The sequence below is a fragment of the Heteronotia binoei genome, chromosome 5, assembly GCF_032191835.1.
Source record: "Heteronotia binoei isolate CCM8104 ecotype False Entrance Well chromosome 5, APGP_CSIRO_Hbin_v1, whole genome shotgun sequence".
NCBI lineage: Eukaryota > Metazoa > Chordata > Lepidosauria > Squamata > Gekkonidae > Heteronotia > Heteronotia binoei.
The window spans coordinates 129,308,697-129,333,518 of NC_083227.1; the positions used below are offsets into that span (position 1 = coordinate 129,308,697).

At 40.0% G+C, this 24,822-nt stretch overlaps 1 protein-coding gene across 2 annotated transcripts in view; it reads left to right on the plus strand.

The window, feature by feature from the left end:
• LOC132572871 (collagen alpha-1(XXIII) chain-like) overlaps positions 1 to 24,822 on the plus strand; it is a 539,646-nt gene that overhangs the window by 276,544 nt on the left and 238,280 nt on the right. The window lies entirely within an intron of this gene.

The following is a 24,822-nucleotide window of genomic DNA, read 5'->3' on the forward strand; positions in this document are numbered from 1 at the left end:
GATAGACAAATTAAAAACTAATAAGTCACCGGGTCCGGATGGCATACATCCGAGAGTTCTGAAAGAACTCAAAGTTGAACTTGTGGATCTTCTAACAAAAATCTGTAATCTTTCATTGAAATCTGCCTCCGTTCCTGAGGACTGGAAGGTAGCAAATGTCACCCCCATCTTTTAAAAAGGCTCCAGAGGAGACCCGGGAAATTACAGGCCAGTCAGTCTGACTTCAATACCGGGAAAGTTGGTAGAAACCATTATCAAGGACAGAATGAGTAGGCACATTGATGAACACGGGTTATTGAGGAAGACTCAGCATGGGTTCTGCAAGGGAAGATCTTGCCTCACTAACCTGTTACATTTCTTTGAGGGGGTGAACAAACATGTGGACAAAGGAGACCCAATAGATGTTGTTTACCTTGACTTCCAGAAAGCTTTTGATAAAGTTCCTCATCAAAGGCTCCTTAGAAAGCTTGAGAGTCATGGAGTAAAAGGACAGGTCCTCTTGTTGATCAAAAACTGGCTGAGTAATAAGAAGCAGAGAGTGAGTATAAATGGGCAGTCTTCGCAGTGGAGGACGGTAAGCAGTGGGGTGCCGCAGGGCTCGGTACTGGGTCCCATGCTCTTTAACTTGTTCATAAATGATTTAGAGTTGGGAGTGAGCAGTGAAGTGGCCAAGTTTGCGGATGACACTAAATTGTTCAGGGTGGTGAGAACCAGAGAGGATTGTGAGGAACTCCAAAGGGATCTGTTGAGGCTGGGTGAGTGGGCGTCAACGTGGCAGATGCGGTTCAATGTGGCCAAGTGCAAAGTAATGCACATTGGGGCCAAGAATCCCAGCTACAAATACAAGTTGATGGGGGTGTGAACTGGCAGAGACTGACCAAGAGAGAGATCTTGGGGTCATGGTAGATAACTCACTGAAAATGTCAAGACAGTGTGCGTTTGCAATAAAAAAGGCCAACGCCATGCTGGGAATTATTAGGAAGGGAATTGAAAACAAATCAGCCAGTATCATAATGCCCCTGTATAAATCGATGGTGCGGTCTCATTTGGAGTACTGTGTGCAGTTCTGGTCGCCGCACCTCAAAAAGGATATTATAGCATTGGAGAAAGTCCAGAGAAGGGCAACTAGAATGATTAAAGGGCTGGAGCACTTTCCCTATGAAGAAAGGTTAAAACGCTTGGGACTCTTTAGCTTGGAGAAACGTCGACTGCGGGGTGACATGATAGAGGTTTACAAGATAATGCATGGGATGGAGAAAGTAGAGAAAGAAGTACTTTTCTCCCTTTCTCACAATAAAAGAACTCGTGGGCATTCGATGAAATTGCTGAGCAGACAGGTTAAAACGGATAAAAGGAAGTACTTCTTCACCCAAAGGGTGATTAACATGTGGAATTCACTGCCACAGGAGGTGGTGGCGGCCACAAGTATAGCCACCTTCAAGAAGGGTTTAGATAAAAATATGGAGCACAGGTCCATCAGTGACTATTAGCCACAGTGTATGTGTGTATATAAAATTTTTTGCCACTGTGTGACACAGAGTGTTGGACTTGATGGGCCGTTGGCCTGATCCAATATGGCTTCTCTTATGTTCTTATTGTAGCTTCTTGCCATGAAACTGGTATTTGGCCTTCCTCTTGAATCTTTTCAATAAGGCGCTTAAATGGTAAGAATAAAGACTCTTCATAAGCTTTATATAATTCTGCAGGTAATCCATCTGGCCCCGGAGTTTTGCCATTCTTTTGAGATGCCATTGCCTCTCCAAGTTCCCTTATTGTTATTGGCTCATTTAGAATGTTTTGCTGTTCTTCTGTAAATTTATTGCGGTTATTTTGATTGATATATTCTTCTAGATCTGTTTTATGAATTTGCTTATCTTCATATAATTTTTATATAACTTTTCCACAATTTGACATATTTCTTGCTTTTGAGTTTTCTCTTTATTGTTCTCATCTTTCAATGTCATAATTATTCTTTTGGCCTTTTCTTTTCTCATCCTATAAGCCAACCACCTTCCTTGCTTGTTGGCATGTTCAAAAATTTTTTGTTTAGCATACCTCAATTTAATCTCCTTCTCTTCCATAAAAATTAAATTCAATTTATGTTGCATTTCTTTCACCTTTTTTAAAAATTCATATTTTTGGTTGTTTTTTAAGATTCTTTTCAGCTTCTCCAGCTTGTGACATTAAATTTTGAAAATTTTCAGTTCTTTCTTTTTCTTGATGCTATATCTAATTACAAGGCCCCTGTAGTAAGCTTTACCAGTTTCCCAAACTACTTGCATCTTTACCTCTTGTGTTATATTCTGTTTAAAAAAAGATTCCATTTCGGCCTTGAATTCTTTAAGAAAGTCTTTATCTTTCAAAATTGAAGTATTTAACTTCCATGATCTTCTCGTCTGTGGGCCTTTTAGCTTTATCATTACAGGGCTATGATCTGATATAACTCTTGTTTGAATTTCTGTGTCAACTAGATCTTTAATCAAACTTGCAGAGAGCCAACACATATCAATTCTTGACCAGGTTTGGTGACTAGCGGAATAGTAAGTAAAATCTTTGGAATTGGGATATCTTGTTCTCCATACATCCACCAAATCCCATTTCTTCTGCTAATTTCCAAAAGCTTGTTGACAGCTGAAGACCTTTACTTTTCATCTGTTTGTGCATTTTTTTATCCAGTTGTCTATCAGAATTGAAATCTCCTATTAGACAGTATTCTACATACTCCAAATTTGATGGTTTAAGATGCAAATCTTGAAAGAATTTCTCTTGATGATCATTTGAGGCATAGATATTTGCAAGTTAAATTTATCTTTAATATATATATATATTGCCACTCCCCTTTTCTTCTTATACATGTCTGTTGCTGTAAATTACCAAGTTTTTTATTTTTCAAAAAATGTTTATCTTTTGTTAGGATATGAGTTTCTTGTAAGCAAATTATGTCCATTTCCATTTTTGCCAAATATCTAAATGTCTTCCTCCTTTTAGCAGGAGAGTTGAGTCAATTCACATTAATTGAAACTATTGAAGCCATTATGAGTTTTGCTTATCATTATCTTTCTTACCTTTTTTGGAATGTTGTCTTGTATGGTATCGCCGAGGTTCATTTGGATTTTCTTCACTAGAACTTTCTTTCTCCTTCTTCTCCTTTTCTTTGCCTTCTTTTTTCTTCATTCTTTCAAAAAAATTCTGAGCTTTCGAAGTGGAATTAATCCTGTATCTGTTCTTCTGGTATGCAAAAAGAAGGCCCTCTGGCATTAGCCACATATAGGGTATTCCTCTCAAAAAATCTGTTAACTCTTGATATTCTCTCCTCTTTTGTCTCATAGGCCAAGGAACCTCTCTTAGAATTTTCACCATATTTCCAGCTATCATCATAGGTCTAGCTCTTACTTGTTTCAAAATGTCATCTTTAGTCCTCTTTCTTGTGAATCTCAAATGAACTTCACTAGGTAATTTGTTTCATCTTGTATAGCTTGATGGCACCTGTCTAACTTGATCAAACTCTTCTTCCATCCTCTGAGGAGTCACCTGTAACATTTCAGCCAAGACTTCAGTTAAAATTTTCTGTAAATCTTTATTTTTCTCTTCTGGCATATTTTGAAACCTCAACATATAGGCGGCTCTATCTACTTCCAGCTGCAAGAGTCTAGAATCTTGTATACTCTGTTCTTTTTCCAGATGTTCCTCCTTTTGGATATTCTCCGTCACCTGACCATCTAGTACTTTTAGGGCTTTATTGGTCTCAGCTGTCTGTCTACTATTCTCCAAAAGCTCTTGTTTGATCTCTGCCATCTGTTCACCAGTATTATCTACTTTACTTGTCAGCTGTGTTATAGCAGTCATTAAGGTGGTTTGCATTTCTTTCATATCTCCTTGCATGGTTGTAAATTTCCCTGGCCTAGGTAGGGCGCTAGGTGAAAGAAATGGTGGCTTTCCTTCTTTGTTTTCTTTTTTTTTACAATTTCTTTGAGGCCAATCCCAGCTTTATTTTCCATTCATATTAGAGTAAGCACAATCACAGCCACAAATTCAATAAAGCCTCTTCAACGTTTGTTTTGAAACGATATGTTCCTGTTTATAGCAGATAAGCTAATCTCCTCCAAGCGATGCCCTTATTATGAAATATTATGAAATAGTTCTAAAAAGAAAACAACCTTCTAGCTTCTATCAACAATTTGTGGTAACCAAAACAGTGCTAAAAATAATAATAAAACAACTTTTCAGTTCACCACACTAGGTAGTCAATAGGCAAAACAGTTCAGTTCACTACTACAACAGCAATTCAGTTATATGTCTTCCAGCAATGTGATTCAGTTGCAATCCAGATCACCACCACGTCTTCCAACTAATTTCAAAGTTCAGCAACTATAAGGTATAAATCTGTAATCCAGGGCTGAATGCCCTATTTGTAATCCAAGAGTGAAACTCAGAATTAAACAATAAACCAATAATCCAGACAAAAGGGAAGGAAATCCAACAGACCCCAAAATAAGGGCAAAAAATAATGAATAAGAAAAAGTTCACCTTTTTGGTGATACAAAAAAAAATGAAAAATGAAAGGTGCATAAAAAAAGAAATCCCAAACCAAAAATATTTAAAACCATATCAAAAAATAACCTAACCACAGGTGGACAAAAGGCAAGAAGAAGAAAAAAGTTTAAAAGGTTATATCCATATCATCCACGAATCAGATAGAAATCCACTTTGGAGATTTGTAAAAGTATTCTTTTTACAGCCAGAGATCCTGCTATATCTTATAAATCAATATCAAGTACCCGCCAGCCTTATAAATTCAATCAGAGCACTTCAATTTAAGCTTCAAAGTATTTTTTAGCCAACTATCTTTCACATCCATGTGTACTTGTCAGCAAGCATCTTTCCCAAAATCCAAAGCATTTTTCTCCCCCAAGGGGGGTTTAGAGCAGATCAACTAAATTCAGCCATCAGGTTTCATATAAAACTACATGTTGGTGTAATCTCCTCATGCAGGTATTTTCAATGTTATCAGGTTAAGCAGAAACTTTTGCAAGCCTTGAAAAAGAATGAGGGAGAGTTTCCCCTCCCCCCCTTCTCAGTCTTTTGCCCCGCTTGAAATCTGCTTCAGTCCTGATTCTCCTTTTTCCTGCTTCTCAGAGACGTTACCAATCTAAAAAATAGTATAGGAAAGAAACACTTATAGTAGTAAGAAGATCAATGTCACTTGTCTTGAAATTATAAAGTTTGAAGATTCAGAATGTAGAGTGTTGAAGAAGGGGGGAAAAGCTGGTGGCTGACCCTCTTGCCATTTAAAATGGCAATCAGACCGATGAGGGTAGAGAGAAGTGGAATTGGGGAGCAGCCACCTCTGCTGACACCCCCGATCTACCACTCAGCACCCATGCCTTCTGGGACCCTTCCTGAGCCCCAGAGTCAAGTCATCCTTTGGAGGTGACCCCTCAACGAACCGATTTGAAAGCGGCTCAGGGCGCTTCTGTCCAAGCCACTTTCAACAGCACGCTGCCAAAACTGGAAGCGGACGTTAATAAATTCTTAATTGTATGTTAATATAGAAATTCTTAATTATTTAAATTCAATTAAGAAATTCTTAATTGTATGTTAATAAATCAAATCACAACTATATTTCATTAAAAAAATAAAATAGCATGTGTTTTATAGCTACAATAGATGTAAGCAAGAGTGGCATGGCCAAATTATAGCTTTGGTATCATTCACATGCTCTGTTTCAAATGCATACTGATGAAAGCCTGAATTTTCCACCTGTGCTTGCTCACCGACTGATTTTTGTCAGAGTATCACTAAAATAATGTTGTTAACCAAATTAATTTCAGGCTTCCAATTACAGTTTGTTAACATAAATTCAATGTCTCTTTGGAAACCGTCTCAAATCTAAAACCAAATTTAGAGTTGACTGTGAGTAAATTGTGGATAGCATGTATAATGATTTCCTTCCTTCCTTCCTTCCTTCCTTCCTTCCTTCCTTCCTTCCTTCCTTCCTTCCTTCCTTCCTTCCTTCCTTCCTTCCTTCCTTCCTTCCTTCCTTCCTTCCTTCCTTCCTTCCTTCCTTCCTTATGTATGGCAAGCACCAGATAAAATCTTGCATGCTGAAAGGTCCAGCACTCTGTCTACACTACTGCCAAGCTTACAACCAGGACATGGTGATGAAGATTACACTAGTTCAGACATGTCAAACATATGGCCTAGGGGATGGAACCAGCCCACCCAGGGCTCTTATCCAACCTACAAGTAATTGAGGGGAAAACCAATAGAAATGTGGACTAGAAGAGCCCATATTAGGATTTTATAACCACTTGCTGAGGTCCCTCCCTTATCCATATCCAGACCTTCTCCAGGGTCTTCCCTCAGATCTCCTCTGATTGCAGCAACCCATAAGAGGCAAGGAGTGCTAGTTTGGCCCAAGTTCTGCTGAGGAGGGGTATGGGTCATGGTCAATGGTAAAATCTCTCCTGTACTTGGCATTATATTTTATGGCACACATGGCTTGGCCCTACAAAGTGACATTTATTTCAGATCTGTCCCTCATAACAAATGAGTGCAATACTTCTGCAACTCGTTCTTTGCCCCAGTTCTGATAGTCACTGCTGAATACAGGAAATGGTCTTATGTTCAAGTAGACCCTATTTGGTCAAGATCTGTACTATCATTCTGGCATGAACTCTCCAGGTCTTTCATGTCACATACTATCTGGTTCTTTTAACTAGAGGTGCCAAAGATTGAACCAGAAACTTATTTGCATGCAAATTAGATGCTCTGCTACTGAGCCATGGCTCTTCCCTACCCTGATTCTGAATTCAGGTGTTACATTTTTGCCTCTATTAGAGCTGTCCTCTGTGCATCTTTTAAAAAGATTGGGTTGTTTTAAAATGTTATAGTCTGCTTTCTCATGACACGAAGAATGACTAACAGAACAAAAAAACAAAATCACACAACAGATATCCCTCACCAGCTCAATTCTTTAAGGGAATAGTATGTTCTAAAAAAGAAAGACTCCAATACCTATTTTAATATTTTCATTGGATAACTTCTGAGTTCTGCACTTTGAGAGAAAATTTCTCTTTATGTATTTTTACATTCTCTTCATAAACTTATAAACCTCTGTAAATGTGTTTCATCTGCCATCTTTTTCTAAATTAGAAAATCCCTGAGTGTGTGGAGTGTGTGTGTGTGGGGGGGGGGGGGTGAAACAAGGGACAAAGGAGTGGTTCCCCTGTGACCCATTTCCTTCACCATCAAAATGCGCATGGGAAAACAGACAGGGCAAAGCAGCTACTTCCCTTAGTTCCTTTCCTTAACTTTGTGCATAGCCTTTGTACATGAGAGCATATTCATATGTTTATTGTGGAAGGAAAGAGCAGGGTTAAGTCTATCCCCCCACCTCCTCCCTACCATATGTTACATCCAAGATGCTGTTCTTGGAAGCCTTCAGAAGGTGCTAAGAGGGTATTTTATTTGGTGCAACTTTTAATGGCATGTAGGCAGCAGGCATTTTATTAGGATGAGGGTGAATTGAGATTTTATTGTTGTTTAAATGTTTTTAGTTATGTATTGTGTGCTGGCTTGAGCCATGGGCAAAGGTGAGGTATATTTTTTTAATAAATGAGGAGAAGGGCTCTGAAAATCTTAGATCACCTTTTAGTACTTAAGGCATCACTGATTATTTTAATGTTATGGGATTCTTTGAAAAATGAGGCTTTTTTGTCTTTCTAATTGTAAATTGATTCCATAGGCTTGAAGACAAGGCAGGCTGAAACAGACATATCTGCTTTTGTTTAACAAACTAGTTACACTTCCAGAATATCTTCTCATGCCAAAGTAACTTAATGCCTCAGCCTCATACATTGGTGTTCTAGAAATAGTCAGTGAAGTTCCAAGTCCATTGAAGTCAGTGGTTTTAGAAGGATACAACTCTGTGCAGGATTGTACTGTGTGTAGTAGCAGTAGTACTGTCAAAACAACACCCAAAAGGATACTACTTTTGCCTTTTGTTTAGATGATGCAAGTGTTATGCATTTTCCATATAATCAGTCTTGGTTTGGACAATCAAGATTCCAGCTTGTTCAAACCCCCAAGTTTGTAGAGGTGATAGAGAACATTATTTTGCTAGGTGTAGGAAATGGGAAGAGCAGGAAAGGATAAGCACCATTGTAGTTTTACACACCTACACCTTTTGTTGAGCTTTTGCAAGCTAATCCCTTTCTGCTTCTTAAATTTATCTCCATTTCAGAAGCTAAGGTGACAGTTCTTTTAAATTTTAAACTTATTCTGAAGTTGTGTTTTCTCCCTTTCCAAATTGCTGCTTAATTTTGGACAAATATATTCTCTGTAGGAGCTCATCTTAACTCCTATGAGGGCCAATGTATAAGCACTGCATAGCATAATAATACTGAATAACTATAGTGCTGCCTTATTGTACTGATCCTGTGCACATCAAAGTAACATTTCCACAAATGTATCTGTTTTTGTTTATTTAAAATATTTATATTTTAATCTTCCAATCTGTTTCCAATCTGCACTAGAGGCTTCCAACAATAGGAAAAAATTTAGTATGTAATAAACATTAGCACATTACATGAACTAATGTCTCACTAAAATCAGTAAAACCACCAATGTTCCCTCTAAGCTGAGTTAGTGTGAACTAGCTCAGTTTTTTAGCCTCCAGTTCACACATTTCTGTCTTAGCTCAGGAAAAATGCCCCCAGAGCAAACTAATTTATGCAGTAGCTCACAATTTTAATGCCAGCAGCTCACAAAATAGAATTTTTGCTCACAAAACTCCACTGTTTGATCTCATAGTTTCAGCAGAAAATACAGGTATATAATGCAGAAATAATTGACAGTGGTGTCTGTGTGATTGCCAAGTAGTGGCAGCCATTACATGCAGCACATATATGTTCTCAGAGGAGACTGGCATTGACACTCAGTGTATCTGCGTAATATGTAGGGGGCGGGGGCTGACGTGGATAGCCCAGGCTAGCCCAATCTCATCAGACCTCAGAAGCCAAGCACGGTCAGCCCTGGCTAGTATTTGGATGGCGACCACCAAGGAATACTAGAGTCCCGGGGGCACACAATGGCAAACCACCTCTGAATGTCTCATGCCTTGAAAACCCTGAAAGGTTGTCGTAAGTCAGTTGTGACTTGACATCAAGCAACAACAGGAGAGGAGAGAAGCACTTCATATTCCATGCAGGTGGGTAAATATTCACAGGGTCAGTCTGGAGGGAGCCATTTGGCCTTGGCCTCAAGCTTAAAAGGGGCTTCAGATTTAGATACTGGTTAATTATGGCAATTGTTAGGTTCCACAGCTTTGTTTCATGCCTATCCCTGTGAACCAAAATGTGACCTTCTTTTAGCTTATTCTTATTCTTGTGACTTAAGGGCCTTAAAGGCTGGAAGTGGCCTGGGCCTCTCTGGAGCTTTGAGATGGTATGAGTAGTCTGTGTGTGATATGTTGACTGGCCTTATTGGGAAAACATGGCATAAGCATGTATATTTTTCTACCATGTTTAATGTTGTGTGTTTCCTGCTGGTCCAGGAAAATTGAATTCCTTTGCATGTTCAGCTTAGCTTGTGGTTGAGTTCAAGCACTGCTTTTCTGACTCTGTTCTCCTCCTCCTGAAATATAGCAGAGCTGCGGTGTGAATGTTAGCAAACCTTTATGTAACATTGATTGGCCAAATATGGAAGTTTAGGCCATTCTTCATTCAGCTCATTAAATTCACATGCTGCTTTCATTAAACCGGAGCAGCATTATTTTTTTTTTTTTCAATTGGGGTGGGGGTTGAGGGATGGGATGAAACTGGAGCCAAAATTAGTCATTGTAGAATTGAAGTTTGCTTTTCATTTGTTTGTAATAAAGGGTTTTTTTCAGGTTTAAAAAGGTTGTGTTTTAAGAAAGGATTCCACAGGAGACAAATAGTGGATGTGCTTTTGCTGTACCTCAGTCCAACATAATTATTAAATCCTTGCACCTTTATTCTTTTAGTTAGTTTATTTAGTTCAGTCTTTAGTCTTTTAGTTTATTCTTTTAAAAATGGGGGGAAATGAGGGTTCTGGAAAGCCACCACAAGATCACTTCTTGCAGTCCATAATATTCATGATATTTGGCACATAGAAAAAAAGTACTCAAGAAGTTACTGTCACTAGATTGCACTAGGGTACAGGGCTGGCCTGAGAATTTTTGGCATCCTAGACTTTGGGAACTAAGCAGACTTGGTCCTGGTTAGTGCTTGGATGGGAGATCACCAAGTAAGTGTAGTAGTTACACAGAGCCTAATATTGCTGTGGGGTTGGCTGCAACTTGATGGCAGAAATAAAAAGATCTTGGTGCCTCCCTCTTCAATGTCTTTCAGTGATGTAAAAAAAAGAATGTTTAAACTTTGTTTAATAGGAGGGAAAATTGCATTGCAGGAGGTTGCCTGAAATCTTGAGAACAGTTTTCTGTGAGTTAGCCCCATTGAATAAAATGACATTTACTTCTGGGGACACGTGCTTTGGGTTGCTCTCAAAGCCACTGCCCTGCCCCAGCCTACCATTTTCAATGACTAGGTAATGTTTGGGTGACTTTTTATTTTAAAAAGCCAAGCCCTGCTGCCAGCAGCTTTTATAAAATCTTTGCTTAGTTACTGGCTTAGTAAAGTCTTGGCACCAACTGACTGTAGTCCAGTTACAATGCTGCGTTAGCCAATGGTCTAGCCTAGGAAGGCTTCTCTCTACCCATTCCAGGTGTGGTCTTGGAGGAATTGCCAGTCTCTTTGTTGTCTAAATAACTCTCTTTCCAAGAACACCCAACAGGCCATGCTGAGAGGAGAAAATGCTGTCAGATTGACTGTAAAGAAAGCATGCATGCAGGGAGGGCGGAATATAAATTGAAATAATAAATAAATAAAGCAGGGGGGCTCCTCTCAACACATGGATAGGATCAGGACTTTTTTTGTAGCAGGAACTCCCTTGCATATTAGACCACACCCTGCTGATATGGCCAATCCTCCTGGAGCTTTCAGTAGGCCCTGTACTAAGAGCCCTGTAAGTTCTTGGATGTTTAGCTACATTAGGGGTGTTTGGCTTAGTTTGCAAAGGAGTTCCTGTTACAAAAAAAGCCCTGGATAGGATGCTCAGGTTCTCTGAACTTCTTGGCCTAAATTTGGCACCCTACATGATTGTTGCTTGCTTAGATTTGTGCAGTGAGCAGGCAGCCCCTACTGGGGAACCAGAAGTGGGGAGCTCCTAAGGTAGGGTTGCCATTTGCCCCATGGGGGTGAATCCCTATTGTGTGGGCTATTGCTCACTGCCGGCCATCTGACCAGCAGGGGAAACCCTGCTCCCAGTCATCTCCACACAACGTCAGCAACACACTGACATCACTTGTGGAAGTTATGTCATCATGTTTGCACTGTTGGCGGTGACACTCTACTTTTTGGGCAAAACTCTATGGTTTGTAGCCATTTTTACCATAGAGGTTTGCCCAAAGAGTAGAGTTTCACCCCGACATCCCTGCCCATCCCTTGAATGCCCCCCAAATGCCCCCAGCAGCAAGATGAAGGCACCTGGCAACTCTATTCTAAGGTCTACTGGGCACAAGCTAGTTGGGATGTTACAGATCAAAGAGAGCACTTGGATAGTTTGTCATGTGACATTGCTGGTGCATAAGAGATTCCAGGTCCTCCCAGCAACTGATGGGGGTGGGGGAACTTAAAGAGACCAGAGAAAGGCCTGTGCTGGCAATGCAGTCATGCACTGGAATGTTATCATGTTCTTGGCAATGTGGCCATGCTCTGGTATTGGCAAAAACTGTGGAGGAAGAGTCCAGTAGCACCTTTAAGACCAACAGAATTTGTGGCAGAGTATGAGCAGAGTATGTGGCAGAGAAGTAATTTTTATCATAAGAGTTTTTGCCCAAATAGCAGAGCATTCCTGTGTCACTGGTGACATGATGATATCAATTCTGGTGTGTGTCAGAAGTGATGTTGTCACATTGCCAACGATGTGGGCCTAGGCCTCCTTTTGTTGCCAGTAAGTCCCTTGTCAGCTGGCTGATCAGCACTAGGGGGAGGGGACCCAAACAGGGAATTCTTTGCCTCAAGTGGGGACCTAGGAAAACTACAGATGAAACATTTCATTTGTGCTTAGTTTCTTATCAATCGTCTTACATATTGAAATAATTTGTTTTTATTGTATAGTTCCAAAATCCTGTCCTTTTTGTGAAATCTCGTATATTGTATTCCCGCTTATAAATGCTTAAGGATGAATAGTAGGCTAATGCCCCATTTTATGTTACAATTTACCCCTCATTTTTCAGTCTTCTTATAACATGCCATACTTAGGCCTTTCCCATTGGCAGAGGCTCTTAGCTTTCTCCTTCCCATTAAAAAAATTTATGAAGTGTGTGATGAAGGCTACCTTAGCCTAATAAGAATGATAAAGTAAAAGTGAACACACTAGCATACACTTTTGTTGATGAGAATAATAAATCTTACATGATTTACTGGAGTATACCATTGGAGATATTCTTCTGTATGGTAAATAGATAAATCATCTTCACTGAAACCCAATTTGGGCATTAATGAGGGAAATACAAAATTGAGAAAACATCTGATTAAAAATGAAAACCCAGCCCTCAGTGATTAAATAGAAGTATTCAATTACCATGCCCTGGTTCTGCCTCAGAATGTTATTTTATTTTGCTTTTTACTTACCAGGCCAGTTTTAGATCTTGAATAATAGTATACCTTTCTGTTTCCTGTTCTGTGTATGTAGCTTTGCTATCATGACGGATTATATTATTTTTTATAAGGACTAAGAGAGTGTTTCATAAGATCTATAATGACCATGATTAACCCATTTGATGCAGTTCATAACTAGAATACAAGAAAACAGATTGCTGCCTATGTTTTAAATTGGATCTGGCAATATTTTTCTAGAGGCATGGAACATTTGTCCATGGGATCATGGAGACGCCCATTGGTAGGAAACACATTGGAATGATGGTTGTAAGGAAAAACAACAGCATCATAGCTGAGAGGCAAGAAAAGGGAGGAAGTGAATGTAAAGCACCCCCAGCTCTCCCAACCCCTTTCCTCTTTGGCATCAAATAAAACAATGTCTCATATGGTACTTGATGAGCATATATTGTCTCAGCACCACCCAGGGTGGGTCTGGTTCTTATTGCATGCATGCATGCAACACCAAAACATTCTGGAGAGGAGCAAAGGTCTCAGAGTGCACTCAGTACTTTTAACAGAAATTATTTATGTCCAGGCTAAAGTGCATGCGAAATAAATGCAATGTGAAATAAATGCAAAGTAATGTGAAATAAATGCAAACTCTACAGTGGGAACAGTACATTTGGGAATGTTATTTTCTGTATTTTTTAAAAATCTTCCAGATGCTATTTTGTTTTCTTCTTGTACCCAGCACTGTATTATGGTAGTTCTAGCTTATTTACTTTTGCTTTTCTATGCCATCCTTAGGTGTTAATACAAATTACTGTGGTGTGAACTTTATTTTCAATGGAATTGTACTGACTTAGTTTTTGATTTTTTTTCTTAGTTAAAGGGAAATAATATTTCTGAACCAATAAACAATTTTCAGGAACTGGTCCTGGGAAATTAACCTTTCTCTGTTGCAAAGTTTCATCTAGGGACACCACTTGGTTTGCACTACCATATAAGCATTGTATGACCTCCTGACCTTGCCTGGGATTTTCAGTACCAGCCGTGGTATTTACAATAAGAACACTATAGCATATCAAATATTTTTTTCTGCTTGGAGAGAGGGGGTAGGGCTAGATTCTGTAAATCTACATTCATGTAAACTGTTAAAGAGTAGTAATGTAGTTATGGGTATTCAGAGGTTTACAAAATAACAGTCTTAGTCTGTTTACTTGGTGACTTTCAGCATCTTTTGTACTTGGAGACCTATATTTCTGTTTCACAGTTACAAATATTGTAAAGATAACGACGTAAATTTTAATGATAAGGATTAAGTAGTTGAACAAATATTCTGGGAAGAATTTTGGAACTTCAAACGTATGTATTACAGCATAGTTGTTATTCTCCCTTTCAGAAATAGGGATGAAAAGGATTCTATCTTGCTTTTTTAGACTATTATGAATTGAATAAACTGACCGTAAATTTTGATAAATCTAAAATCATGTCTTTTGGGAATACCTGTCAAGTGGCATATAAGAGGGAACAGGATTGAACAGATCAAAAGCTGAGAACCAGTTTGGTGTAGCGGTTAAGTGTGCAGACTTATCTGGTAGAACTGGGCTTGATTCCTCACTCCTCCACTTGCACCTGTTGGATGGCCTTGGGTCAGGTAGCTCTCGTAGAGGTTGTCCTTGAAAGGGCAGCTGCTATGAGAGTCCTCTCAGCCCCTCCCACCTCACAGGGTGTCTGTTGTGGAAAACAGAGGAGATTGTGAGCTTCTCTGAGATTCGGAGTGAAGGGCAGGATATAAATCCAATTTCTTCTTCTTCTTCTTCTACCTAGGAGTCTATTTCCATCACAGAGCAGGATGGGTTACCCACAAAAAAGAAGTGATGAAATCTATGAATAGTAACATACTTGCAATCACTCATTTCTATTATACTAAGGGAAATCAATACATTCCTGCAGCCCTTAGAGTTTTTAACCACAAAATCAGTGCTAAACTGCTTTATGGTATTTCAATCTGGATCACAGCCCTAAATAAAGCAGTAGAACAAATACAATCCAACTTTTTAAGGAAAATATTAGGGCTGCCAGCATGTGTGCCCTATGCAACTATATGCTTGGAGACCAATCAAAGACTCCTAGAGACAAAAGCCTGGATAATAACAATTGAATTCTTGTTACTTTTACATTTCAGGTGTAGCCCCAATAGTCTCATTGCATACATGCTATCTGAACCCCAATTATCTGCATGGCTACCCAATATAGAAAAAAAATCTCCATAATTGGGCTCAGTTTTGATGATTTAGTCTCCCTCCCTGAGAAGACTGCATTTGCTTTGATTAAACAACGACTTGTAGATATTGAAATGCAAGAACTCAGGAGCCTTGCCTCTGGCAGATGTTCCTCTTTGAGGTGGGGGATCTCCTCTAGTGGAACCTTGGCAACATATCTCTTTTGCTTGACTTCCCCTAACCTTCATAGACCCTTCATGTTAGCTTGCTTTAATGTCCTTCCTTCTGCTGTGCTTCTGCTATGGGAGATTTAAGAAAATTCCATATTCCAAAAGGTTTTGTGGTTGTGGTTCAACATGTTCTGCATTGTACATTTTACTGTGATATTTACGCCATTTACTTAGATCCTCTTCTTCAAAATCTTGAGGGACAATCTGATGGTGGTAAGACTCTCTTCTTATTGTCTTCTCATAACCCTGAGATCATTGAGACTGTTGCTAAATATCTGTGCTTTGCTTCTAAGAGGAGAGGAATGTTTCAAATGTTGGGGTAATGTTTTCTCCCTTGCTGATTGTGCACATCTATGCTGTTATTCCAATAAAGGTGGAGGTTGTTGTTGTATCACAGCATAGAAACAGTTTGTCTTGAGCTCCTTTCCTGAAGAAGGAGCCATATTGTGTCTGGTGGTGCAATGGAGGAATAGTGAAAGGACCACGGTAGTGGGTCATGTCAACTGAACTCATTGTTGCATCTGAAATGTCCCATCCAGCTGAATCACCCATCTTTATTTATTTAAGAAATATTTGCCCCACTTCTAATTATGCTTACAATAGTCAATGAAAACACTAAAATAAAATTCATTAAACAACACCAACAATTCACAAACCCACTCCAGAAACTGTACAACTCTGCAGCCCCAAAAGACTCATAAGCAGAAACCAGCAATGGCAACAAAAGAAGCCTCCAGAGGCCAAAACTATCAAAAAACAGTTGGCCAATGGCTGCTGAAACAGAACTCTGGACATATTCTGTGGAATTTAACCAGAACAGGAAGGTATGCACTTACTCTAATAAACTATTCCATAGGACAGAGACAGCTAAACTGTGGTTCGGGAGCAATGTGTGGCTCTTTCATACAAATTGTGTGGCTCTTGAAGCCCCCACTGCCCTGTCGTCTGGCTTGGATAAGACATTTATCTCTTTTAATCACTTCTCCAAGACAAGCCAGCCAGCAGCTTGGAGAATGCAGTTAAAGTTAAAGTTGCTTTCTTTCCACCTCCACCTCCTTCATGTTATCCTCTCAACAATGTTGTGCTAGGCTAGCTATAGCTTAAGAGAGGGTAATTGGCCCAAGGTCACCAAAGAAGTTTCCACGGCAGAGTGGGTATTCAAACTTGAATCTTCCAGATCTCAGTCAAAACCTCTAACCATTGTACCACACTGGCTATATGCACTATTTATGGATTTAGAAACTTGCATAGAACCAACCTTCCTTCCTTCCTTCCTTCCTTCCTTCCTTCCTTCCTTCCTTCCTTCCTTCCTTCCTTCCTTCCTGCCTTCCTGCCTTCCTGCCTTCCTGCCTTCCTGCCTTCCTGCCTTCCTTCCTGCCTTCCTTCCTTCCTTCCATCCATCCATAGGATAAAGGGGGCATAGCAAGCAGGAAAATCTGTTGCTCTTAGTGAAGCCAAAAGATGTTCAGAAGGAGGGATCCTCTAACTACAAGCACTGGGCTGAATGGAGTTGGTGAGTGGATCTGTGTAGGTGGACAGAATGCAGTGAATTAACCAGCCATGCCCCAGTAAGCACAGCTGGAAGACAGGAAGCACTGGTTTGTGTTGCCATCAGTTTTGCACTATTTGTTCTATTGGTTCTGTCTTTTCAGTAGACTTTGTGCTATAATTTAGGATTGATTTGATTTTTAGCCCACCCTTCCCATGAACGGGCTCTGGGAGGGGTACAACAGAGTCATAACAGTAAAATATACATATAAACAGATTAAAAACCAATAGCATTAAAACCATAGTGTAATGTACAAAGATGGCAACTAAAATTAATTTCATATAATCTATTAGATCCAATGACACATTGCTTATTTTGGCTCTTGAGGAACCAAGTCTCCATTAATAGAAAATGACAGGACAGGCCCGATGGATAAATGAATAAATGACCTACTGCCTCATTCAAAATCCTGGCAGAAGAGATCTGTCTTGCAGGCCCTGCAAAACTGCAGAAGGTCCTGCAGGGCCCTGATCTCCAGGGGGAGCTCATTCCACCAGGTTGGGGCCAGGACCAAGAAAGTCCTGGCCCTAGTTGAGGCTAGTTGGATGTCCTTTGCTCCGGGGATCACCAGAAGATGCTGGTCAGCGGAGCTGAAGGTTCAAAGGGGCATATATGGGGAGAGATGGTCCTAAAGGTGTGTTGGTCCCTGGCTGCTCAGGGCCTTAAAGGTTAATATCAGAACCTTGAAACAGATTCAGAATTTAATCGGAAGCCAGTGCAGTTCATGGAGCCCATACAAGCATCACTGTCAGCACTCGTGCCACCGTATTCTGCACTCACTGCAACTTCCGGATCAGGTGCAAGGGTAAGCCTGTGTAGAACAAGTTGCAGTAGTCCAATCTGGAAGTGACCATTGCATGGACCACTGTAGCCAAGTCGTGGGTAGAGAGGTATGGGGCCAGTTGCTGCGCCTGCCAAAGATGGAAGAAAGCTGATTTGGCAACTGCCGCAACCTGGGCTTCCATAGATAAGGAAGCATCCGGTATCACACTCAGGCTCCTCACCCTTGGTGCTGCTGTCAGTGGCGCCCCTCCTAGGGCCAGGACCCATATTCCCCTCTCCAAGCCCCCATGGCTCAGGTACAGGACCCCCATCTTCGTTGGATTTAACTTCTGTCTATTCTGCCACAACCAACCAGTTACAGCTCCCAAATCCTATCTGAGGCCTTATAATGGCTAACTGTTGGGTTGCTCAGTGACATTGTTGACTTGTTTTTCACCAGAACTCTTGCGCTTTTCTTATTCCTCACTGCAGACTCAAAATGAGCTTCAGAATATACCTCTGGTTCTCAGATACTAGAAATAAATAAGAGGTGCCCATCATTTTCATGCTTTTCTTGTGATCTTCAAGGGTCATCTGGTTGGCTGTTGTTGGGTGAGATTGACCAGCGTCTGTTCTGACAAGGCACTGTTTATGTAGTGAAGCTGATGAAATCCCATCATGCATGTATGCTTATCTTCGGATAAAATCCTGTTATACACACATTCTTGTCTTCAGATAAATTTATAATGCCATAAAGGAATAGCACCATCTTGAACAATCCTTTTTTCAAAGTGTGTGTGTATGTTGTACTTGTTTTGCCTTTTTTTACATGTTATAAGGCAGTGTGCATTGCACTTTATGTATCCTGGATTTCCTAAATATGGGATTCAGCATCCTGGGAACATTCGCTTTAATCTTTTTAAAAGTATCTTTATGAACCTTAAGATAGCTGTCAAGCGTGCTAATTTCTGTCACACCATTTTCTAGATAGAGAGCAGGTTACCAGCTCTCCATTTCTCCCCCCCTTATTTACAGCCAGAGGGCAAGTAATAAATCCATCTGGCCCGGGATGTTTATGCTGCAAGACTAGCTGCTATTACCTTCAAGTCACCTCTCCCATGTTTTCACACAGACAACCCTTATCTCTTCCCAGAGTAGTGTGAGAAGGTTTGATGTTTCCAATAGCCAAAATTCTTTAGTAATAAAATAGATAGTTGCCTGGTAACCTTTGAACCCGTGGACTCAAGTATGCATCTGCAGTGTAACCTTTGATGATATCCGATATAGCAACTGTGTAACTGTTTGTACTCCATTGCCTCCCAAGGCTTGTGTCCTTGGTAAAGGTCCTGAGTTTCTAACAATAAACTACTTTTGATTCAAAACAAAGACTGGTTATTGAGAAATATCGGCGCTTGACAATAGCAATGAGAACATGGAAATCTGACAGGAGGGGTGGATGAGGAGAATTTCCTGTATTCAGAAGTTAGGGCTCTAGTACTATTCAGGGTCTTCTGCCCCATCCCATAACTAGCAGAAACAATTATGTGAAATAAGGCATGTGCACTTGACTGTGAGCCACCAGTACCACAAGTAAGTGGGGGCTCCTCAGAATGATGGCCAGTAGGGTTGGGAAACTGCTGGAGATTTGGAGGCAGAGCCTGGGGGGTGTGAAGTTCGGGGAAGGAACTCAGCAGGAATATGATGCCAGAGTCCACCCTCCAATGTTGCCATTTCCTCCAGAGGACCTGATCTGTGTGGTATGGAGGTAAGTTGTAATCCTGGGAGAACTCCAGCCTGCAGATTGGCAACCCTTATTGGCTGGTGATATGTGCAGGACTGTCATGCACTGCTATTTATTATGTCCCTCCAAACAGCTGGAAATTTATGATGGCAGCAGCATTCTAAAAACTCTGAGCACACAGAGTCTGTACATACCATTAGTTATCACAATGCTGGCTCTGGTTTGATATCAGCGCTTGGCAGTCAGTTTAAATAGCAATTTCCATTAACAGAAACTGGGAAGTGTGGGAACTTCCTTCTAGAAAAGGTGTGTTTTTTCCTTCCAAGAGATTTCACGTCTGCTGCTGCAGCTTTAGACCATTGGTGCTAAAACTGGCCTTGACAGAATGACTACTGTTAGGATTTGAAGAAGATGGTTTGTTTGGTTTTAGTTCCTTCGTTGGAGAAATTCTCCACTGTCCAAGTCAATGACAGATTTTATACCAGCGCTGCATGTGTGGCTCAGGAGAAAGAAAGCAAAAAGAATACCAAGGGGATTTAGAGCCACATTTTAAAGTATTTTACATTGCTAATAGGTCTGTTTCCTTTAAATAGTGAAACCCATCTCCTTTGAAGATGACACTGCAGTATTGTATTCCTTAAGCAAATACGCTAATACATTCCATGTTTTAGGTTTTTGCTATGAGATCATGGGGTGGCTGTTTTGCTCAGAGTCATTTATCCTTTCTCATGTTTCAAATATTTGTACATTCCACTGTGTTATGTGTCCATAACCACTTGGAAAATCCTGTGTTGACTGTGCAGTAAATGAGAAGAAATATTTTGCTATTAACATCAAGGTCAGTGAAAGGAGCAACCTTTGCAGATGCATGAGATACAAATACAACTCTCACACACACACTTCCTTCACTTGTAATGTAACCTTTCCCCTAATTACAAATGAAAGCTAGATATACATTAAACCCACACATCTAAAATTGAAAAACTATCAACTCATTACTGAGGTCTGTACTGAAGGATTATTTGGGTTTAGCAGAGTGCTAAAGACACATAATGCTGCAGTCTATCTGGTTTGTGTGCACTGACAAGAAACAAAATTACATACGGAACTTCTTTATCTTTTCAAATGAATATGAGTCCTTTACTGTAAGGAACTCAATTCTAGACAAGATAGTAGAGATAGAATTCTAATCTAGTCAAACAGCTAGGATGGATAGAGATGGAGGAAGCATGTCCTGCTCTCATTATACCAAGATGGAGAAAGCTTGTGTGACAGGAAGTTTTCCTGAGAGTACCAATCTACACATCAGAGCAGTAGAAAGGAAAGGATGGTCAGTGCCCTGCCTATTTGTCTTTCTGACTCTCTTATAGTACCTCCTCTGAAGTCTGAGGCTAAGTGACAGCACAAATTCCTTCACTTCCAACATATACCTTGTTTGTTTGTTTTTAAAAAGAAAGAATAGTCCCATACATATATGTGTGAATTGCTGTCTCTTGACTTGCAAGCTAAATCTGTTATGTTTGGGTATTATCACAGAGCACAATTCTTGCAACTTTCTATAATATGAGGCCCAAGTATCAAATTGTGGCTTTTGAATATATGAATAAAAGTCATTAAATACAGAAAAGTGCGCTATGTAAAATGTCATTTTTGTTAAGATGGGAAGGCACAGGCCTGTGTTATGCCTGAAAATAGTAATTGTATTTAATATTTTGGAGTCACAACTAATGACTCTTCTGCAGTTGTTGAGCTTAATACTGTCAAGCGCCGATATTTCTCAATAAGCAGTCTTTTATTTTAAATCAGAAGCTGTTCCAAGGATACAAGCCTTGGGAGTAATGACGTATACAGGGTTACACAGTTGCTAAATAGGATATCTTCAAAGGTTACATTACAGATGCATACTTGAGTAACGGGTTCAAAGGTTGCTAAACACTATCTTCTTTATTACTAAGGAACTTAGGCTATTAAAAACATCTCCCTTTCTCATACTTCTTTAGCAGAAGATAAGAGTTGTCTGTGTGAATCTGTGGGAGAGGCGACTTGAAAGTGGTACCAGCCAGGCTGTAGCATAAACATCCTTGGGCCAGATGGATTTATTACTTGCCCAATGGTTGTAAATAAAGGGGGGTGTAGTTGAGAACTGGTGACCTGCTCTATGTCTAAGAAACAACTATGTTGCAGAAATAAGCGTGCTTGACAAATACACTTACTGCTCCTTATGACTAGCCTACAAAATCTTGGCTACCTTGAATTTAAAAAGTGAGAATTCTTTGCTTTATCTTTTATCTGGTGGAACCTTCTTATGACCAGATCAAATTCTTAGTTGCAAAGTTCACACTGAAAATAAATAAAAATGAATAGCTTTTCCCCTGTTGTTTCTCTGAAAATATCCCTATTTATAAAAGTTATCGTTATCTTAAAACGTGACCTGTAACCATATTGAGGTAACATGTTTTGTACGTATTAATTCAAATTTAAAATCATAAATCAGCTACCCGGCCACTGGCTTTTCATAGTTTTAGGACAGAGTTAGATAAAATAATGCCCATTTGTTTGAGTTTATTTTCCTTACTCTTGCTCCACTTCATTGCACTTCCTTTTTTTCCATTCACCCCTCCATGTTTACTCCCTCCCTGCAGTTATTGAGACGCCAGCCAGCCAGTCAATAGGCAGGTAGAAAAAGGAATTATCTTATCTGCCCAACGACTGGATTGGTCTAGTTGGCCTGCTGCTGCCATCTCTGGAATCAGCAGTCGCCTTTGTCCATGTCACAATAAGTACTGAGAGGGGAGGGGGAAGGGAGTGAGAAAACTAATTGTTTCCATTCATTATGATGATGAAAACAAATGGCATAATGAAGCAAAAATTTTTTTTTAAATGTGCCATCAGTCCATTCATGGGAAACATAATGCTGTACTAAATAGTCCTTCAGTATGATCCATCAAAGCTGCTATTACCTTGCTGTTATTTATTTGTGTATGTTTGTGAATGAGAGAGAGACAGAAAGACAAAGTGTTTATTATATATGTAATGATTAAAATTTGCATACTACTAGTGGTTTTTTCAGTGATCTAGACACAGCTACTTTGGGAGGTAAGATTTATCCCAAAATGGCTGTTTAATGTTAATTTATTTCATTTGGAAAACTGCCTTTGTTGAACCAGTGAATAGTAGGAAATCAGATTATTTGGGAAGAGTGGTTTTGCAGGATACAAGGCTTTTTATGCTTAGGTGTTTTCTCTCGATTTCAGCGTGCATGTCCATTGAGTTTTATTTGTCATTCTGCATTCCCCCTCACTTTCACTGTGCATGTCTATCAGGGTTCCCTCCCCCTCCATTCTGCACTGATTTTTGTTCCTTCAATGTTCAGTTTGCTTTCTGGTCACTGTATCCTCAAGTTTTCTGAGAGTGGTTTTGTGACATTTTTTTCCCTTGCTTCACTTCCAAAGCCAAGGGTAATTCAAAATCATACAGATTCCCTCAGATTCCCCTCACTTTTCCCCACCCCTCGGAAGCCAATCCACTGCCCACATTCGGGTCATTCCTCCCACTCTGCACCTTCCACCATCCTCCCTGCTTCATAAGCTTATAAGCTCTACTATTGCTTTATTTCCCCATCATTTAAATTTTAATTATTTTTGACAAGTGATATCAATCTAGTAAAATGAGACTTTCACTATTCTTATGTAGCTGAATTTTTAAAAATTAAAAGGATGGTGGGGGAAGTTTAAAAGGAGCTGTGGAGTGTTAGTTCCGTTCTGGAATTGACTTGAAAGGGGGATGGGAGAGGAAGCAAATAGCAGCATCCCCAATGGGAAAAAAGAAGAATTTTAGTACTGAATACAAACAAAAGGGGGGATGGTCAGAGCAGAATGAAATGGACATGAGATGTAAAGAAAAAGAGAGACACTGGTATGGGAAGCCTAAAGTTTTGAAAACATTTTTTCCCTTTCATGCTTTAGTAAACAAAGTTTTTTTGGGGGAGGGAGGGGCATTTTGGCAGTCTCCAGAAGCCTAACATTAAAATGGTGCCTTGTTGTTTTACATTTAATTTTTTTTTTACAGGTGGCATGAGTCTAGTAAAATGAGACTTTTGCTAATCTCAGATCACTGGGGGGGGGGGGGGAATTACAGGGGGAAATGTGCTTCTCTGACAGGTCTCTTTGCAAGCTCTGTAGGGGAGAGAGGGAAATACTAGCATTAGGTTGTGTGGGGAGTGGTGGAGGGTGGTGACTCCCCCATTTTCACAGGGGCTGATAACACAACTGCGAAGCCACTGAAAAACCTTGGGCAGCACCCTCCACATGTCACAAGTGATGTTCCCACCCCAATTAAGAAAAACTGCAGGTTTGGGTTGTATCTGCAGAATAAATATACAGAATAAATACACTGGAGAAAAAAGAATGATGCACACAGAAGGCACACAAAGCCAAAGTCAAGCCTAAAGGCTTGACAGCTAAGATTCTCTACAAAAATCTGTCCATGCATAATGGCCCATAGTGACAAGGCTTGAACTTCTGGTAACGTTTTGACTATATACATTGTAGGCATTGCTTTAGACACACAGGAAGATTTGATAGGCATTGTATAGGTATTTATTTTACACTGCATGTTTACCAGGATTCTTTAAACAAATGTTTCTCCTGCAAAAATACGTATTTAAATGTCTAGAAATCAGCAACATAACAGTTTTAAGGGTGCTGATTACATGAAATGCCCAGGAGGGCATAGATGTATTTTGAATGCAGATAAACTAAAGTTCTTCTTCTGGGAACTTGTGTTTATGTGAGCTACAATCCAGCTGCAGCTTTATTATTACTAAGAAAGGAACTTCTATCACTTGTAGAATTTGTAGGTTTATTCTAGTCTTGTTTTCTGATCTGTTACCGTGAATGTTCCTTTTTGCTTGCAGATCAGGAATATGGGGTACTTAGCTTCTTAGTCAGAGTGTTGGATGTGTTCAGAGTAACATCTATTTATTAGTAAGGAGATGGATGGAGGGAAGCAACTAGTTTCAGGAAAAGGGAACTCATACAGTGTACAGTTCTACCAAATAAACAGAACTAAGGGCATAGATAAATGTGACGGAATCCTTGGGTTGGACAGGGGTTGCTGCTGCCATTTTAGAGCCTAATGTGGTGATTTTAAAATGACCCAAAAGCACAATTGTTGTCAAGTCTGCAGCATGGTGGACCAGATGGTCTTGTCCCCCTCTCACTTTTCATGCACTGAACAGCTGCCCCCTCATATAGAACAGTGGAGGAACAAGAGCACCTGGTCCCTCCACCCTCTGATCAGGCCCTTGCAGTGTTTTTGAATTGCCCGTGTTAGGTTCTAAAATGGCATCCCCCGTTCTGACCTGAGGATGCCATCATGTCTAGCTTGGCCCTAGCAGGGACACCTCCCCATGAGACTAAACCAACACACACAAATATCGGGAGGAGGGAGGGATGACTGACTTTTCCACTGTAATGTATGCAGTGTAATTCTCTTATAATTCTCTTATATATCATCTTCGGTTGTGAGCAGTGTTCCCTCTAAGCTGCGTTAGTGTGAGCTCACATTTTTGTCTTAGCTCAGGAAAAATGGCCCCAGAGCAAACTAATTTGTGCAGTAGCTCACAGCTTTA